This window comes from Stegostoma tigrinum, chromosome 43 (assembly GCF_030684315.1).
Source record: "Stegostoma tigrinum isolate sSteTig4 chromosome 43, sSteTig4.hap1, whole genome shotgun sequence".
Lineage (NCBI taxonomy): Eukaryota > Metazoa > Chordata > Chondrichthyes > Orectolobiformes > Stegostomatidae > Stegostoma > Stegostoma tigrinum.
The window spans coordinates 2,708,659-2,722,358 of NC_081396.1; the positions used below are offsets into that span (position 1 = coordinate 2,708,659).

A 13,700-nucleotide genomic window follows, 5' to 3' on the forward strand; every position below is an offset into this window, starting at 1 on the left:
CATTGCCAATACTGCCCGCATCAAAGATGAAGACAGCGCATGCGCCCTGCGGCACAGCGCTGCAAAAAGATGGCGGATGTTAGCACGAGGCCTAACGACACGAAAGTTTGCAGTTCAACGACTGTCCTCACGCCGTGTAAACACGGGCACTGATTAACTTCGTTTCTTTTTTGGGGGGAGGCGTCGCAGCTTACACAATAGTTTCAGGCAAACTCACCGGCTCCCGCGGGATCTCGGCAGTCTCCGTCCATCACCGTTTTCGGACCGAAGGTAAGGAAGGTCCGTGAGCCGCCATTACTGGTTCCGCGCATGCTCTGTACTTTGACCCCAATTGCGCATGCGTTTTGCTCCCCTGTTTGCGGGATTGGGCGATTGGCCGCGGGGAGTGCTTCCGGCTCTCAAGTAATGAAATTACTACAACAACAACGTGCATTTATATAACACCTTTGCGCATCAGAAACTTACTGCGATATTCCACATCAATTTTAACATTCCCTACAATAAAACAGCCTTTTCTGCTGCCCCCAGTCGAGTCTTGGACACCTTGCTTTAGTTTACACATAACGAAAAGGGGGGGAATTTTTCTGAAGAACGGTCTGGGCCCGAAACGTCAGCTTTCCTGCTCCACTGATGCCGCTCGGCCTGCTGTGTTTGTCCAGCTCTGCACCTGGTTATCTCCTGCTGCTCTTGTGTGTTTGAAGGTGCTATCTGAGGATCTTTGGTGAATTTCTGCTGTGTACCTTGGAGATAGTACATACTGCTTCTACTGAGTGTTAGTGGTGGAGGGGGTGGATTTTTGTTCAAAACGGAACAACACACAGTTTAACTGCACCAATCAGATCACGGCTGACGTGATTGTGGTCTGAGCTTCACTTTCTTGCCTCCCAGAAGCCTTCACTTCTTTGTCTATCAAAAATGTTGCAGAATTAGGATAATTTAAACATACAGGTATCTACAGCATATTGTGAAATGCAGGTGCCTTCATTGCTGAAACAGGACATGGGGGTACAGGCACAGTTACAATGCTTAAAAGACACTTAGATAAATACATGGGTTTGGAGGGATAGGGGCTAGGAGCAGACAAGTGGGACTTGTTTAGTTTGGGATTGTTTAGCATGGACTGGGTGGACGAAAGAGTCTGTTTTGGTGTTGCACTCTGCGATATGTATTAAAATCTATTGTTATGTGTTGTCCCATTCATTCCTTAAATTCTCAAACATTTGAAAACTATGAATTTTATGAGGTTGGGAATTATGTTGAATCATTATCTGTTTCTTTGATATTTTGTTTGTGGTAAAGACTCTTTCGTTCTGAATTCAATCTCAGAATTGCTTTCTTTATTTGTACAAGCTTGTGAAAAGAATACAAAAAAAAGTTTCAGAGATAATGGGAACTGCAGATGCTGGAGAATCCAAGATAATAAAATGTGAGGCTGGATGAACACAGCAGGCCAAGCAGCATCTCAGGAGCACAAAAGCTGACGTTTTGGGCCTAGACCCTTGGGGGATGGGGTGAGGGTTCTGGAATAAATAGGGAGAGGGGGGAGGCGGACCGAAGATGGAGAGAAAAGAAGATAGGTAGGGAGGGGATAGGTCAGTCCAGGGAAGACGGACAGGTCAAGGAGGTGGGATGAGGTTAGTAGGTAGATGGGGGTGCGGCTTGGGGTGGGAGGAAGGGATGGGTGAGAGAAAGAACAGGTTAGGGAGGTAGAGACAGGTTGGACTGGTTTTGGGATGCAGTGGGTGGAGGGGAAGAGCTGGGCTGGTTTAGGGATGCGGTGGGGGAAGGGGAGATTTTGAAACTGGTGAAGTCCACATTGATACCATTAGGCTGCAGGGTTCCCAGGCGGAATATGAGTTGCTGTTCCTGCAACCTTCGCGTGGCATCATTGTGGCACTGCAGGAGGCCCATGATCGACATGTCATCTAAAGAATGGGAGGGGGAGTGGAAATGGTTTGCGACTGGGAGGTGCAGTTGTTTGTTGCGAACTGAGCGGAGGTGTTCTGCAAAGCGGTCCCCAAGCCTCCGCTTGGTTTCCCCAATGTAGAGGAAGCCACACCGGGTACAGTGGATGCAGTATACCACATTGGCAGATGTGCAGGTGAACCTCTGCTTAATGTGGAATGTCATCTTGGGGCCTGGGATAGGGGTGAGGGAGGAGGTGTGGGGTCAAGTGTAGCATTTCCTGTGGTTGCAGGGGAAGGTGCCGGGTGTGGAGGGGTTGGAGGGCAGTGTGGAGCGAACAAGGGAGTCACGGAGAGAGTGGTCTCTCCAGAAAGCAGACAGGGGTGGGGATGGAAAAATGTCTTGGGTAGTGGGGTCGGATTGTAGATGGCGGAAGTGTCGGAGGATGATGCGTTGTATCCGGAGATTGGTGGGGTGGTGTGTGAGAACGAGGGGGATCCTCTTTTGGCGGTTGTGGCGGGGGTGGGGTGTGAGGGATGTGTTGCGGGAAATACGGGAGACGCGGTCAAGGGCGTTCTCGATCACTGTGGGGGGAAAGTTGCAGTCCTTGAAGAACTTGGACATCTGGGAGTGGAATGTCTTGTCGTGGGAGCAGATGCAGCGGAGGCGGAGGAATTGTGAATAGGGGATGGAATTTTTGCAGGAGGGTGGGTGGGAGGAGGTGTATTCTAGGTAGCTGTGGGAATCGGTGGGCTTGAAATGGACATCAGTTACAAGCTGGTTGCCTGAGATGGAGACTGAGAGGTCCAGGAAGGTGAGGGATGTGCTGGAGATGGCCCAGGTGAACTGAAGGTTGGGGTGGAAGGTGTTGGTGAAGTGGATGAACTGTTCAAGCTCCTCTGGGGAGCAAGAGGCGGTACCGATACAGTCATCAATGTACCGGAGGAAGAGGTCGGGTTTGGGGCCTGTGTAGGTGCGGAAGATGGACTGTTCCACGTAACCTACAAAGAGGCAGGCATAGCTGGGGCCCATGCGGGTGCCCATGGCCACCCCCTTAGTCTGTAGGAAGTGGGAGGAGTCAAAAGAGAAGTTGTTGAGGGTGAGGACGAGGTCGGCTAGGCGGATGAGGGTGTCGGTGGAGGGGGACTGGTTTATTTTGTTTTCCATTCAGGCAGGAGAGAGAGTGTGTGACAAGGAAAATTGCAGCTTTGGGGATACAGGAAAGAAATGAATTGGAATTGTCTGTTCTAAATTTTTACTCTGGACTGACAGTGATATCTTTTATATAGCCCTCTTGCAAGGGATCGTGGAAGACTTCTAAATGTTCGGACAGGATTTCTCAAATTTATCAGGACCAGCATATCATTGGACTTTAACATGGAGAGAAAAATGACTGGAAAAGCACTGAGACGTAGACGATGAGAGTGAGTGTCAAGTTACACAGTTTTAAAAGTAAATTCACAACATATATGTATTTTGTGTGCAGACAAGGCTTGAACTAAGTTGTCCAACCTGAAGAAATACAAAGATGCTGGCAACATGGAGAAACAGTGGAATTTTGGGGACTGTGAGAAGGGATTCAATTACCCTTCCCAGCTGGAGATTCACCAACACAGCCACACCAGGGAGAGGCTGTTCATTTACTCCAGGTTTGGGAAGGGATTCACATTTTTGTCAATGTTACATATCCACCAGGGGACTTACACCTGGGAGAAACTCCTCTGTGTGGGGGCAGGGGGTTAACTTTCTGACCCAGCTGCTGAGGCACCAGCAGGTTCATATTGGTGAGAGGCTGTTTAACTGCTCTGAATGTAAGAAGAGCTTTAAAAGATGACAGGATCTGATCAGACACTCGCTGTTTCACAGAGAAATGTTTCAGTTGTTCTCCCTGCAGGAGGACATTTAGACATTTACAATCTTCAAAACAAAACACCATCAAGTTGACACTTGGAAGAGGCTGTTCAACTGCGCCCTGAGCGGGAAGGAATTTACTCTGGTTACCTCACTTCAGTTCACACTAGCATGTTCACATTGATGCCAGCTGTTTCAAATGTTCCGAATGTGAAAAGGCCTATAGGTGCTCTGCTAAGACACCAGCGAATTCTTACTGAGGAGAGGCCATTCACCTGCTCTTTCAGTGCCCAATTTCACTTTACACCAGCGAGTTCACTTTAATTAGAGATCTTTCCAATGCTCTGACTGTGAGAAGAGCTTTAAAACTACAAGGGATCTGCTCATGCACCAAAGTCACACTGTGGAGTGGCCATTCACTTGCTTCCTGTGTGGGGATTTGCCCATTCATCCGACCTCTTCACACACCAGTGCACGCAGGGGAGAGGCTGTTTACATGCTCCCTCTGTGGGAAGCAATTCACTTCACGATCTCACCTTAATTCACACTGACAGCAGATCTTCTCAATGTTCTGAATGTGAGAAGACCTTTCAAACCATAGACAGTCTGCTGAGACACCAGTGAATTCACACTGGAGAAGAGGGTGTTCATTTGCTTTGGAGGAAGTACTTCACTTTGTCATGCCACTTTTGGATACACCAGCATGTTCACAGATGACTGCAAGGATGACTTCTGTTGTTTCTGCTGCTGGTGATTAGAAGAGTTCATTCTGACAGATGGGTTTTATTTCTGATGGTGGTATTAATCCCATAACTGATCTGGAACTTAATTACGTTAACAGATCATAATACAACAATGTAATTTGGAACAGTGTGTCAGGTTCTTAATTTCTCAAAATACAATGAGAATAAATGATGTCCTTTTGATGACTGCACCTTGTTCAGGCCTTTTCTCATTTCTAACTCTGGATTCCGTCTGTTCTCATACTTCTGTTACTCCCAAGGACAAGTCCAACTCCCAGTCTTCAACTGTGTGTCTCTGGTTATTGAGTGAAGGTGTTAGTAACACTGCCTGAATCGCTAAAAACAAAACACAGTCTGTCTGTCCCTTTCAGCAACTGGACATAATGTGTGTCCTATAGCAAGCATCAATATAACTAATTTTGCATTAAACACATGGGTTGGAAGCCCCTGAACAATGTGGACTATGGTGAAGCAGTTGGGTACGTATATAAGATTCTGAAAATGAAAAGTCACATTTTCCACCAAAGGAGAGATGAGAATCTTGCTGATAAGTAGTGAGAGTCTGATTTTCATGCACTTACTCATCAATATTATCTATTCTCACCTGATTTATTTGCAATTTGATTTTCTCCCATGTGGCAGAGAGAAATTTGGTGCTGATGATTTCCAACATGAAAGTCTCAGTAGGTACCTGGTCACCCAACATGTTCCTCCAGGTCTCCATCTCCTTTCAGCATGAATACATCGGTGGGAAATCAGACCACTGAGATCTCTGGAGAATTTTTCCCAGTCTGGGCAAATGCAGATGATTGGATTGTCTTAATCTCAGTGACAACAAACCTCCTCACACTTGGAGGGGGAGAGGGGAGAGAGAATCACCTGTGTTAAAGGCAAAGAGAAGATGAATATGCACTGTTTTATTTTTACACAAAGCTGCTTTATTTGACATTATCTACATTAACATGTAACTAGACAGGTGGTTATTAACATCAGCAGAAACAGGTAGCTATGAACTTGGTTCACTCCTGGATGTGATTAATTGCAAAAATCCAATCATTGTAGTTCCTTGGTGAACTTGATAGTGATTCTGCAGATGCAAGCAGGTAAAGGGCTTCTCCCCAGTGCAATAACATTACCTTTAGCAGGTGGGATGATTGAGAGAAGCCCTTCCCAGAGTCAGAGCAGGGAAAGGGCTTCTCCCCTGTCTGTACACTGAGGTAAGATGATCGTCCAGATACAGCCCCACAGTCAGAGCACTCAAAACCTTTACAGCACTCCCCTCAGACTGGGCATTTCAAAGATCAGTCCTCTGTATGAATTACTTGTATGTCCTAGGTTGGATGAACTGATAAATCTCTTCCCACATTCTGTGAAGGTGAATGGCCTCTTCCCAGTATGAATTCTCTGGTGTCTCAGCAGGGTGAATGATTGAGTGAGTGAATCCTTTCCCACATTTCGAGCAGATGAATGGCTTCTCCCCAGAGTGAGCTCCATGGTGTCAGCAGGGTGGATGACTAAGTGAATCCCACCTCACAGCCAAAACAGGCAAATGGCATCTCCCCAGTGTGACTGTGCGAACGAATTGTCAGCTTTGATGGGTGAAAGAATTCTGTCTCACTGTGCCCACATTTCCGCAGCTTCTCATTGATGTGAATGTGTTTATGTTTTGACAGGCCGGTTAATTGGTTCAAGCCTTGTCCACACACAGAACCAGCTTCTCCCAACTGTGAACAGTGCTTTGTGCTTCCATGTTCAGTGTTCGATGACATTCAGCTTGTGATATGTTTGGCAACTCTCTCAGGTCCTGATGTAATGTTTGAGTTCAGTTTCTTAACTGCAAAACCTCCTCTTCTTAAAAACTCTGTGAAACTCATTTAGACAGACTGAAATCAAACTCAAAACCTTAGGCTATGAAATGTGAACTGGATGAAGCTTGTAATTTTAGAGTAGAATTTAACAATAGTGTAATAGAAACAATTTCTGACCATTACTGATTCTGTGGAAAGATAAAATTTTGAAGTCCGCAGCACACTGTCATGGACTAGGCAGTGGTGAAAACCTAATTTAGACACAATTAGCAGAAATGACAGTAAAATTCAAAACTGTGCTAAAATACAAGCATTATCAAGGGCAGAGGAAGTCAGACAGTGGTACAGAGGAGATCTGGAAGGGCAGACATGAAATAGAGCAATGGATGAACATAGATTCAGATCCAGTGTAAAGGAGCCACACTAGCTCCAGACTGTGCAATCTCTCACTGATAACAGAACACAGCACTAAAAGCTCGAACTTGCTCCTGAGTAATCAAAAAGGCTCAGCTCAGCTCTGAAAGAGTTTCACTACTCTCAATATTAGCGTCTCTTACTGGAGCTTGCACATGGAAAAATATTAGAAGCATTGGAAATCGAGGATCCCATTCGACACATTACCCTGTACCCCATGGTTTTTTAAACTTTTGACCAGTCTGTCACGTGGGACCTTGTCAAATGCATTAATAAAATCCATGTAGACCACATCCACTTCACTACCACACTGATCCTCCTTGTCAATTGCTCCTGAACTTAATCAAATTTGATACGACTTCCCTTGACGAAGCAATGCCGACTATCCCCGACTAGTCCATGAATTTTTTAAATGACAGTTTATCTGATTTCTCAGGATTAATTCTTAAAATTTGCCCATCACCAAAGTTGAGAGGCCTATAGTTGTTTGGCATTTCCTTGGTACTCTTTTGAAATAATGAAACCACATTTGGATTTCTCCAGCCCTCCAGCACCTCACCTAAGCCTAGAGTGACAGAGTTGAGTAGCATGGAAACAGACGCTTCAATCCAATTTGTCAATGATGACTAGGTATTCTAAACTAAACTCATCCCATTTGCCAGCAATTGGCCTCCAAGACCTGTATATTCATACACCCATTCACATGCCTTTTAAATGTTGTTACTGTACCAGACTCCACCACTTACTCTGGCAGTTCATTCCATATACACACAACCATCTATGTGAAAACATTGCCCTTCAGTTCTCTTTTAAACCATTACCCCCTCATCTTAACCCTATGCCCTCTAGTTTTGGACTCTGCTACCCTGGGGTAAAGACCTTGGCTATTCACCTGATTCATGCCACTCATGATTTTACAAACTTTCATGAGGTCATCCCTCAACCTCCGATGCTGTAGGAAAAATAGCCCCAGCTGATTCAGCCTCTCCCTCTAGCTCAAATCTTCCAACCCTGGAAGCATCTTTGTGAATCTTTTCTGAACCCTTTCAGGTCTTACAACATCTTTCCTATAGCAGGGAGACCAGAACTGAAGGCAATATTCCAAAAATGGCCTAACCAATATCCTGTACAGCCACAACATGTCCTCCCAACTAATATACTCAATGCACTGACCAATAAAGGCAAGCATACCATATGCCTTCGTCACTACCCTGTAAACCTGGATTCTACTTAGAAGGAACTATGAATCAGGACTCCAAGTTCTCCTTTTTAGCAATACTCCCCAGGACAATTAACGTTAATTGTATAATTCTGACCCTGATTTTCTTTGTCAAAATGCAGCATCTTAACATTTTATCTAAATTGAACTCCATTTGCTACTCCCAGGTTCACCTTCCCATCTAATAAAGGTCCTATTGTACTGTGACTTAACCTTCTTCTCTGTCGACTACGTGACCAATTTTGGTGTCGTCTGCAAGCTTACTAACCATATCTCCTGTGTTTGCATCCAAATCATTTATATAAATGACAAAACTGAGTGGACCAAGCACCGTTCCTTGTGGCACACCACTGGTCACAGGCCTCCAGTCTGGTGAAGATTGGAGAACAGTCCTCATAGCATCTGCTGTTTCGGCCCTGTGGTCCTTCAACATTCTAGGAAACAACTCATCTGGTCTAGATAACAAAGTGTGGAGCTGGATGAACACAGCAGGCCAAGCAGCATCTTTGGAGCACAAAAGCTGATGTTTCGGACCGAGACCCTTCTTCAGAAAAGGGGGAGGGGGAGAGGGTTCTGAAATAAGTAGGGAGAGAGGGGGAGGTGGATAGAAGATGAATAGAGGAGAAGATAGGTGGCAAGGAGACAGACAAGTTAAGGAGGCGGGGATGAAGCCAGTAGAGGTGAGTGTAGGTGGGGAGGGGATAGGTTAGTCCAGGGAGGACGGACAGGTCAAGGGGGCAGGATGAGATTAGTAGGCTGAAAATGGGGGTAAGGCTTGAGGTGGGAGGAGGGATAGGTGTGAGAAAGAACAGGTTAGGGAGGTGGGCACAAGCTGGGCTGGTCTTGGGGTGCAGTGGGGGGAGGGGACATTTTGAAGCTTGTGAAATCCGCATTGATACCATTGGGCTGCAGGATTCCCAGCAGAATATGAATTGCTGTTCCTACAACCTTTGGGTGACATCGTTATGGCACTGCAGGAGGCCCAGGATGGACACATCGTCTAAGGAATGGGACGGGGAGTTGAAATGGTTCGCTACTGGGAGGTGCAGTTGTTTATGGCGAACTGAGCGTAGGTGTTCTACAAAGCAGTCCCCAAGCCTCCGCTTGGTTTCCCCAATGTAGAGGAAGCCACACCGGGTACAGTGCTTGCAGTGTACCACATTGGCAGATGTGCAGGTGAACCTCTGCTTGATGTGGATAGTCTTCTTGGGGCCTGGGATGGGGGTGAGGGAGGAGGTGTGGGGGAAAATGTAGCACTTCCAGCGGTTGCAGGGGAAAGTGCTGGGTGTGGTGGGTTGGGGGGAGGGGTGGTGAGTGTGGAGCGGACAAGGGAATCACGGAGATAGTGGTCCCTCCGGAAAGCAGACAAGGGTGGGGTTGGAAAAATGTCTTTGGTGGTTGGGTCAGATTGCAGACGGCGGAAGTGTCGGAGGATGATGCGTTGGATCCGGAGGTTGGTGGGGTGGTATGTGAGGACGAGGGGGATTCTCTTTTGGCGGTTATTGCCAGGATGGAGTGTGAGGAATGAGTTGCGGTCTGGTGACTTATCCACTTTCAATGATCCCAGCTCCTCTAACACTTCAGCTCTCATTATGATTATTTTGCCCAACATTTCATACTACACTTCTTGGATTACGATATCCACATCATTCTTTTTTTTCTCTCGTGAGCCCTGCTGTGGAAGTGTCTAATGCAAATGGTGCACCAGAGTCTCTGTCATTCTGCGAAAGGGGAATTAAGCTGGAGTGAGGGACCATCATCCTCTTCCCACTGTGGACAAATCTTTATGGAGTTATGAACAAGTGGGATCTTCTCCAAATCTGACTCAAGACAAGGAGAGAGCAGGTGGAGCTGCCTCCGGATGCATGGACAATGATGACATTTGTCCCTCATTGCGGACTTCACCAATACAAGAGATTGTCGTTTTCCTGCTGCAAGAATAATATTTCTTTTTGAAGGAGGCCAAACTTGCACACAGACTCCGGCCGTTGCCTCACAAAACTCCGCACAGCTGCTCTAAGACTTCCTTGCTCCTGTGCTCAAACACTCTCGAGGTGCCTTCCTAACTGCTTGCTGCTCCCACATGCTGACTTTAAATGACTGGTGTGCAAGCATACCCAGGTCCCTTTGTACATCAACATTTCCAAACCTACTACCATTTAAAATAATACCTTGCATTCTGAACTTTCTACATTTGCCACTCACTCAACGTAATGAAATCATTCTGAAGTTTATTTGTGTCCTGCTCATTCACAATCAGCCTAGTTTTGTGTCAACAAACTTGGGAAAATTACATTGGATTCCCTCATCCAAATCATTTGATGTAGACTTTGAATAGCATACACTGATGTATACTTTGATTAGGAATCTTTCCCACAAAAGGACTAATCATATTTGTCTTTTGTTTCATCAAATGATTCGTTCTGTACTTGGTCTGGTTCTCCTTTCTGAAGAAAATTCACAAACCCTGGACTATATTACGTACCGTTCCAGTCATCACACGACTAGAAGAATGGGGATGCTTTGGCGAGGGTACAGAAAACGTTTTCCAGAATGCTGTGTGGCACAGGAGACTCCAGCTATGAAGAAAGATTAGACAGACTGGGTTTGTTTTCACTGGAAATCAGGAGGTCGAGGCGCAACATGATAGAAGTTCATAAGATTGTGAATGGCATGGACAGAGTGGAAAGTATGAGGCTTCTCTCCCCACCACCACCGCCCCCCCCCCCTCCCAGCCACCAGGGTGGAGAGGTCAATAACTAGGGGACACAGGTGCAAGGCGGGGGAGTTTAAAAGAGTTGTGCGAGGCACGTTTTCCATGCAAAGGATGGTGAGTGACTGCAATGTGCTGCTGGAAGCGGACACAGCAGCATTCGTGTAAGCACCTGGGTGAATACAGGTAGGGGACGGAGGGATACGAATTCTGTACCTGGAGACAGTTTTAGTATGGAAGGGCAACACACAATGGCACAAACGCGGAGGGTCAAAGGGCCTGCTCCTGTGCTGTTTTGTTCTTTGCTGCACAACCCGGAGGAAAATGAAAGGAAGAGGACTTCTAACCCGTTCTCCCCGCAACTGGAGGGCAGCGCAGGCGCAGTGCGGCTGCCGCCAGCACGCAGGCTCGGTCTGTCTCTTTCTAGACCAGGAGCTGCAATTGGTTGGGGGGGGGGGGGGGCGAACGGGCCAGATGCTCAAGCGGCCTCTCGCACTAACTCGAGGATACAGCCAGTTGCCCTGGAAACTGTGGCTCCTGGAGGGTGCGGGGCTCCCGTGATATGCACGTGCCTGGCCTTCAGATTGGAACTTGGGGAACGTCACCAAAGAGCTCAGCAACTCCTATCAGAGATAATGGGAACTGGTCCCTATACACCTGTATTCCGCATGCACATGGCCTCAGGGCCCTCCGCTTCTTCCTGTCCCGCAGGCCCGACCAGTCCCCCTCCACCGACACCCTCATCCGCCTAGCCGAACTCGTCCTCACCCTCAACAACTTCTCCTTCGATTCCTCCCACTTCCTACAGACTGAGGGGGAGGCCATGGGCACCCGCATGGGCCCCAGCTATGCCTGCTTCTTTGTAGGTTACGTGGAACAGTCCCTCTTGGGCACCTACACAGGCCCCGAACCCACCTCTTCCTCCAGTACATTTGACGACTGTATCGGCGCTGCCTCTTGCTCCCCAGAGGAGCTCGAACAGTTCATCCACTTCACCAACACCTTCCACCCCAACCTTCAGTTCACCTGGGCCATCTCCAGCACATCCCTCACCTTCCTGGACCTCTCAGTCTCCATCTCAGGCAACCAGCTTGTAACTGATGTCCATTTCAAGCCCACCGACTCCCACAGCTACCTAGAATACACCTCCTCCCACCCACCCTCCTGCAAAAATTCCATCCCCTATTCCCAATTCCTCCGCCGCATCTGCTCCCACAATGTGGCATTCCACTCCCGCACATCCCAGATGTCCAAGTTCTTCAAGGACCGCAACGTTCCCCCCACAGTGGTCGAGAACTCCCTTGACTGCGTCTCCCGCATTTCCCGCAACACATCCCTCACACCCTGCCCCTGCCACAACCGCCCTAAGAGGATCCCCCTCGTTCTCACACACCACCCCACCAACCTCCGGATACAACGCATCATCCTCCGACACTTCCGCCATCTACAATCCGACCCCACCACCCAAGACATTTTTCCATCCCCACCCTTGTCTGCTTTCCGGAGAGACCACTCTCTCCTTGACACCCTTGTTCACTCCACACTGCCCTCCAATCCCACCCCACCACATGCGGCACCTTCCCCTGCAACCGCAGGAAGTGCTACACTTGCCCCCACACCTCCTCCCTCACCCCTATCCCAGGCCCCAAGATGACTTTCCATATTAAGCAGAAGTTCACCTGCACATCTGCCAACGTGGTATACTGTATCCATTGTACCCGGTGTGGCTTCCTCTACATTGGGGAAACCAAGCGGAGGCTTGGGGACCGCTTTGCAGAACACTTCCACTCGGTTCGCAATAAACAACTGCACCTCCCAGTCGCGAACCATTTGAACTCCCCCTCCCATTCTTTAGACGACATGTCCATCATGGGCCTCCTGCAGTGCCACAATGATGCCACCCGAAGGTTGCAGGAACAGCAACTCATATTCCGATTGGGAACCCTGCAGCCCAATGGTATCAATGTGGACTTCACCAGCTTCAAAATCTCCCCTTCCCCACCGCATCCCAAAACCAGCCCAGTTCGTCCCCTCCCCCCACTGCATCCCAAAACCAGCCCAGCCTGTCTCTGCCTCCCTAACCTGTTCTTCCTCTCACCCATCCCTTCCTCCCACCTCAAGCTGCACCTCCATTTCCTACCTACCACCTCATCCCGCCTCCTTGACCTGTCCGTCTTCCCTGGACTGACCTATCCCCTCCCTACCTCCCCACCTATACTCTCCTCTCCACCTATCTTCTTTTCTCTCCATCTTCGGTCCGCCTCCCCCCGAGTGGCAGGAAGCAGAGGTGATTGTTGAGGGATATTTTTCTAACTGGAAGTCTGTGTCCGCTGGGGTCCCATAGTGGTCACTGTTGAGCCCCTGTTGTTTATGATTTATATAAATGATTTAGACTTGAATGTAGGACGGACATTCAGTTACCCACAGATGATACGAAAGCAATGGGTGGTAAATAGTGAAGACAGCTTTAGCTTACAGGACCGTATAGACAGGCTGGTCTGCTGGGCTGATCAGTAGTAAACAGAATTCAACCTGGATCAGGTGAGAAGCAACATATTTGGACAAGTTAATTGCTCATTGCATTTGGCTGTTTACCAAAAGATTACTGGCTGATAGGCTTCCTTCCATGGCTGGACTGTTTATTTTTTCCGTCACGTAACACATTCCTCGATTGTCAGTAGGGATTTTGGCTACAGACCAACTTGCCCAAAAATTGCTCACTCAACAATTATCACTGGAATCCCCAAACAGGCAGCTTCTAATTTTCAAAATTGATTCTATTCCTCAGCATTACTTCCAGTAGTTTCCCCACCACCAAGGTGGGGCTGACTGGCTTGCAGTTTCTTGGTTTATGCTTTGCTCCCTTCTTGTCAAAGTGCAACTTTATTCTAGTCTTCAGTCCTCTAGCACCTTTTCTGTGAGAGAGGAATTGAACATTTTTGTCAGCAACCCTGCTATTTTGTCCCAACAACATGGGATACATTTCACCTGACTCTGGAGGTTCATCCACATTTAAGCCTGCCAGACAACTCAAAACTTCTCTGTCC

General features: G+C 47.8%; 1 protein-coding gene and 1 long non-coding RNA gene across 6 annotated transcripts in view; one reads left to right on the top strand and one right to left on the bottom strand.

Moving 5' to 3' along the window:
• Nucleotides 1-838, bottom strand: part of LOC125449112 (zinc finger protein 239-like) — a 48,464-nt gene extending 47,626 nt beyond the window's left edge. Inside the window, exon 1 of one of the 4 annotated variants that reach the window (XR_007246829.2) lies at nucleotides 218-838. The gene's annotated coding sequence lies outside the window, so the exon portion shown is untranslated. The remainder of the gene's footprint in view (nucleotides 1-217) is intronic. The other 3 variants (XR_009443167.1, XM_048524767.2, XM_048524763.2) reach the window with 3 other exon arrangements.
• LOC125449126 (uncharacterized) lies at nucleotides 71-8,199 on the top strand. 2 transcript variants are annotated; one of them, XR_007246840.2, is made up of 3 exons: nucleotides 71-270; nucleotides 3,195-3,329; nucleotides 6,173-8,199. It is a non-coding gene; the product is annotated as an uncharacterized LOC125449126 (long non-coding RNA). The 2 variants fall into 2 exon arrangements; XR_007246841.2 differs by lacking the exon at nucleotides 71-270 and adding an exon at nucleotides 728-948.
• The last annotated feature ends 5,501 nt before the right edge of the window (nucleotides 8,200-13,700 follow it).